This window comes from Megalobrama amblycephala, linkage group LG17 (assembly GCF_018812025.1).
Source record: "Megalobrama amblycephala isolate DHTTF-2021 linkage group LG17, ASM1881202v1, whole genome shotgun sequence".
NCBI classification, from domain to species: Eukaryota; Metazoa; Chordata; class Actinopteri; order Cypriniformes; family Xenocyprididae; genus Megalobrama; species Megalobrama amblycephala.
In genome coordinates this window covers 11,508,493-11,514,888 of record NC_063060.1, presented here as the reverse complement: position 1 = coordinate 11,514,888, position 6,396 = coordinate 11,508,493, and the positions used below count along the sequence as shown (strand labels likewise).

Below are 6,396 nucleotides of genomic sequence, written 5' to 3'. Positions count from 1 at the left end.
TATGTCTTTGTGTAGGCTAATATAGCACTTGAGGTGTATGGACCACTTTTATGGTAGGATTTTTTTGGACATTTTTGAACAATAGAATAGTGCTGCAAGAGTGATCACTAAGAGTTCCTGCGAACATTGTCTATATCTCACCCAATGGAATAAATTATTCCAATCATTGTGAAACAGTTTGTTTCAAAACTGCATGTTATTTTGAATATTTATGAGTATTAAAGGTTATTGATCAGTGCTGTTCGTGCTGTCAAGCTACCTAAAACAATAAAGCACAAGCAGAGCATGCATGTGTGTTCTGTACCATAATTTGTGACTGTTCTTGCTCTGTACTCCTCAGCAATCTGTCTGAGCATGTCTCTGTACTGTCGGTATCCTCCTAGTTTCAGGTATGATCTGTCAGAAATGCTTTTTTCCAGTTCATCAAACAGATTAAGCAGAACAGCTTCACACTCTCTGACAGTTTTTGTATTTGCATTGTCATAAATGTAATGGCAGAAGGTATTTACCTGCTCAAGGAACTCTGACTCCAGTTCTTCCTCAGTCAGTTCCTCCATTCTCCTCATGTTTTGTGTACTAGCCGGCCGAGGGAACACAAAGCACTTTCTCACCGCAAAGAAATGACGCAAAAAAATAAAAAAATAAATATAAATATATATATATATATATATATATATATATATATATAAAAGCTGTAATAAATGAAACTGTTATAGCATATTATACATACAACAATTTCTAATCCTCACTGGTTAGACCAGCTAATTCTGCTCTATTCTTCAGAATCTGCTAAAGCTCTCAACCAAGAGGACAGAAAACACTAAAAATTGCAATAAAAAAAAAATAATTATTATTACAAAAGTATGAGAAATATATATCAACTTAGATTGGAGGGCCTGTGAATATTTTTTTTGAACAAAGGGGGGCCTTGCATGTAGGTAATGTGTGTATATTGTGTGCACCGTTTATGTTTAATGCCAACTCTTTTTCTCACCTGGTTTGAATGTCAATGCACTCTATAGATACTCGTCTGATGTTATTGGTTTATTCCCCATTTTCAGTTCCAGAGTGAAGTCACGAACAGCCCAGACAAACGATGGGAAAACACGCATTAAATCTGCTGACTCATCCTCGTCTCGACTCACTTCTGCCTTCACACGAATGTAAAATTACTTGTGCTGAAATGATAGTACATGTTGTTGCAATGGAGGTTTTTGCTATGGAAACATTACTGCGGTTGCTGGATGGTCACCTTCTTTACATCACCCAGGCCTTCTGTGTCCAGCAGCACCAAAGTGTGTCCTTTTTTATAGGGTCTTTGATTCTATAGTGCTGCCGAGATTAAAGCCTGAGACAATCACAATGACATATAAGGATGTCAAAGATTACAAATACATATATATCTCAAAAATAAATATAAGAAGAAAGTAGTACTTAAAGGGTTAGTTTATCCAAAAATGAAAGTAATATCATTTATTACTCACCCTCATGTCGTTCTACACCCGTAAGAGCTTCATTCATCTTCTAAATACAAATGAAGATATTTTTGATGAAATCCGATGGCTCAGTGAGGCAACGGTCACTGAACCTCTCATGATCTAGAAAGGTACTAAAACATATTTAAAACAGTGCATGTGACTACAGTGGTTCTACCTTAATATTTAAGCAACGAGAATACTTTTTGTGCACCAAAAAGAATTTTTAACAATATCTCGTGATGGCCAATTTCAAAACACTGCTTCAGAGTGCTTCAGAGAATTCACTGATTTCAGTAAATGCAGCTTCGTTTACGCGATCTGAACCACTGATTCAAAACAAAAGATTTGTAAAACTTTGAAGCTTTTGAAATCGGCCGTCACTAGATATTGTTGAAAAGTCATTATTTTGTTTTTTTTTTCTGCACAAAAAGTATTCTCGTCACTTTTTATTATTAAAGTCCGTGTCACCCGGAAGTGGCAAACGACTTTTCTCCAGTGTTGTGACGTATTTCCAAGTGAAACAGAATATTGAATAGAGGGCAGAGTTTTACATTAGCTCTCCTCCTCTCCATCTCTCACTCATAGCAGACGAACGGTTGCAGAGGAGTGGTTTTTGAATTTTCAACCCAAGCCGTCAAACTGACGTTATCAGAGAAGGAACATCATTCCAGACCGGAAGTAACTTTTCAGATTTTGATTAAAGATTACCACGACAAACAATTTTTTTCTGTGTTTTAACTTACTTGTTCACCACAAGACTAGTAATATGCACTAACAAAGTAAATAGAGTCGACTTTGATTTCATCTGTACTTTAACCCTTTCGCACGTAAGTTTAAAATATTCTGGCTGACCCCCCAGCGTGAGTTTTTTAAGGCGACCGTTATTTAGAACATATCACTTTATGGTTTCCATGGTGACGCGTCATTGCTTGTTACGTGACACACCGCAGCACTGTATGAATGATGATCTGCTTTCATTTAATTTTTCTTTTTTTATTCAAAATATTCACAAATTTGTTAACTATAGCATGAAATATCTAATATTCCGATTGACAAATATGTGCAAGTGGATGTGTTTTGTTGTTTAAACACCTTTATAACGATCGCGTTAGTTGAGCCATATGAGCGATGGGCGCCGCCATGTTAGTTTGCACCGCGCAGAGAATCGGATCTGTTGGATTTACAACCCGTGAATTTTTCCACTTCTCCCGAAATACATGAAAGTAAGTGTGCCGGTGAACTGGGGAAAAATAGAGTAAGCTTTTAAGTTACTTTCACAATGTGTCTGATATGAATTAAACGTGTGGTCAAGTTATAATGGAAAGGGTTGTTATTTCCGCTTCTATAGACATCATTGTGTATTTTACAAACTCTAAATATATTGTTTTGTTAGTACTCATGTGTATTTAAATGTCTGAAACCTGAAATGAACATTATTTGGTTGAAAACACTGCATATATGTGATATATGAAAAGCGCTGCGCGTGTCCGTCTCTGGTTTAGCGCCAGTTAAAGCGCGCACGCACATTTGAATTTGGCAGTTGATCACGTAATGCACTGAACGTTCTAATCACACCGGTGTGATCGTACGTGTTAAAGGGTTAAGAACCACTGTAGCCTACTCATATGAACTGTTTAAAACATCTTTAGTAGGCTACCTTTCTGGATCTTGAGAGTTTCAGTGACATTTCCTCACTGAGCCATCAAATTTCATCAAAAATATCTTACTTTGTATTAAGAAGATGAATAAAGGTCTTACGGGTGTAGAACGACATGAGGGTGAGTAATAAATGACATAATTTTCATTTTTGGGTGAACTAACCTTTTAAACGTGATAGTGAAAAATCAGAGGCAAGATGTATGAAAATGTATGCTTGTCTGTATGAAGTTCAAGATATAGTAGCATTCATTCTAAACACACACACACACACACACACATCAAGTAGCCAATTTACCAATCTTCTTTTATTGTTTAATTATTATATTACTTTAATTAGCCTATTAGCCTACCAATATTGTTTTATTATTATATTGTTTTATGTTATTTTTAGAGTTACTGTTTTCAAATATTAACAGATACACACTCATTCACACTGCCCTCATTATATCATATCAGCATGTTCTGGACATTTCATCAGTTTCTCTGACCGGACTGTTGTCCTGAAGGCGGTTCATAAGGTTAGACTACCCTGAACGATAGAGTCCCACCACAGACACCACAACCAGCGGCTCCTTGATCCCATCCAAAATGTCTTTCGCCTCTTTCCTCACAAGCAACTTCTGATTTTCATCGTTTTCAATGAGACACACCGGAGCGGATATGAAGCCGCCACACGCCATGACTCTAAAAGCAGAGATTCTTACAGCGTGTAAAAATAGTATTTTTATGTTGCTGAACAATTAAACACTGCTTTAAGTTCAAAAGTCTCAAATGTGAAGCGTTTCTAAAATAGCTTTTACAACCCATATTTAAATCTAAAGCTCATTTATTAAAGAAATTGATAAACAGATGTAATCAATAAGTCGGTAGGCTAGCTACTTTATGGTTGTAGTTACGTGTGTTCTGAATAGACAATATGTTTAACATTTCCAGCAATGAAAAGTAGCAATATTTAAACGTTCATCTGATCGTTATAATGCGTTTTGGCTTTCAAATCGCAAACATTGTGACCTTCTATTAAAACGTTCTCATTAGTCGCCCCACTGTTCTTAGGATGTTCCCGAAAAATAACAAAAAATAAAAAATAAAAAATAAGGGTTCAAATAACACAATAGCAAAACAATCCAAGCAACAACACACCGCTATGTTTGGGGGGGTTCTTGTGATTGCATGCTATAACATAAGCTAAATCAAACAATTAGTCTTTTGTGAATTCTCTCCTTTTAAGTTTAAAGTTCGCTATGTGTGTGACGTTTTAAGTTATGACTTGCGTAAGTAACGTAGGGCAGTGTTTCCAGCATGTACGAGCTTAGCGTGACTGCTTATTCACTATCACTCCAGCGGAGCAGTCAGATCACATGCTCTCGCTAAAGTGCAGCATTTATGTGCAAGAGAATTAATGACAAGTAAGTTTTAACTCAATGTATATTGTTGTTAATGCATATTGTTACACTGTATTGCAGCAGTATTAGCTTTCACAGTGTTCATGTCATTTGCCGCGTTAAGCCTTTGCGGGGCCCTGGGCTAACGATCGCAAGGCCCCCCTCCCCCTCGACATCCATAATCGCGCGTCTTATGCGAATGAGTCTGAAGATTTTAATATGAATAAGATATTATCAATTTAAAACATGCAGACAAAAATGGTAAAAACTTTTCTATGATTGACAACAACTGTAGTCTACTACAGTAGGCTCATGTGCGCTCCTCCATCATTATGACTTTGCATTGCTGATCTAAAAATGTAAAAAATAAAATTAAAATTAAAAAAGGCTTTTTAACAAGTCCAAGTTTAAATTCGACCGATTCGACTTTGGCTTTGGAATTTCAGAATGGTCATATCATCATTTCAGATGCGATGTGTCTGAAGATTATTCTAGTTGATTAATTATTGTCACAGACTTTTTTTAATGCACGTTTTATACCTAATAAATGTACTGTTAGTTTCTTCTCTAAATATGTTTCCATCACATTTTATGTGCATTTTATTTCGTTGAATAAAACGTATCCACCCCAACGAGTGTACAAGTTACATTTATTCACATCTTGTATCTTAAAATGTGCAGATGTAGCGTTTTTTCTTTTCTTTTTCTTTTTCTGAAAACCAATATGACTCATTTAAAATTCTGTACTACTTACATTACTGCATGCATACGTTTCAGAAACCCACTTTAAAAATGACGGTCATGCAATAGATCATCGTTAAGACATTGTATGGACCCTTTTTTTGTCAATTTATTCAGCTTCTTAATGATTTTAGTAGTAACATTTAACATAGATAGGCTTTAGCAAGTTATTGACAACATTATTTCTATTATGCTTCATTTTTATGAACACGCACACGGCTTCTGTGTCGCGCACAGACGCGTGTGAGCCTTTAAAAGTATGTGGCTGCGGAAAGATGCGTTCGGCGTGTACACTGCGCACTATCTAGTGGACTTTTGTTTTCAATCACTCAATTCACTCTCGCATGGGCTGTTGTAGAGTACACACACGGTCCGTGCCATCACGAAAATTGGGCTGCACGCGGACGGGGAGTTCGGACGACCGCGAACTCTCCTGATGACGAAAATTACGCGATGCGAACGCCCGAAGTATACCTTGGTGTTAAGCCTGTAATAGCGGGGCACCAATCCACCCAGGCCCATATGCACGTGCATACCCAGACGCCACGACACTGTCCTGGGGTGAGTTTCCCGAAAGCATCGTTGGTGAACCATGGTCGTAAGTCCCATTGAACTCTATTGGTAACGACGGAACTTGCGACCATAGTTAGCTTTGGGAAACGCACCCCTGGTTGTATTCCTGCGTGCGTGTCCGCTGCGCCCGTGACTCTTGATTCAGGTGTGTGACGACGATTCGTTTTAAAACGCAAAAGAGGATTGTCTCGGGGCCCCCCCAGCGTTCGGGGCCCTGGGCTGCAGCCCATGTTGCCCATTAGGATAACGCGGCCCTGCCTTTATGCCCTTTATGCTTCGCGATCTTTCTGAGTGTAATTTGATCCTGTTTAACAGTGGAGTTGTCCGCTAGCATCGGGCTAGTATTGTTAAAGGGGCTATATGTAAGATTTTTACTTTAATAAAGCATAAAAATACCCCAATATGTTTGCAGATATTTAGGAAACATGCTAAGTTCACCTACTTGTTTCTCAGAAAAACAATGATACAGCCAGATATTCTACTTTGAAATGTGCGTTCCGTGTCGGAATGTCTGTCTTTGTTTTGGTCTGTACAAAACCACTTGCTGCCAGTTTATCCAATAG

At 37.7% G+C, this 6,396-nt stretch overlaps 1 pseudogene; it reads right to left on the bottom strand.

The window, feature by feature from the left end:
- Positions 1 to 971: 971 nt before the first annotated feature.
- On the bottom strand, positions 972 to 3,931 carry LOC125250945 (annotated as a pseudogene).
- Positions 3,932 to 6,396: the final 2,465 nt, after the last annotated feature.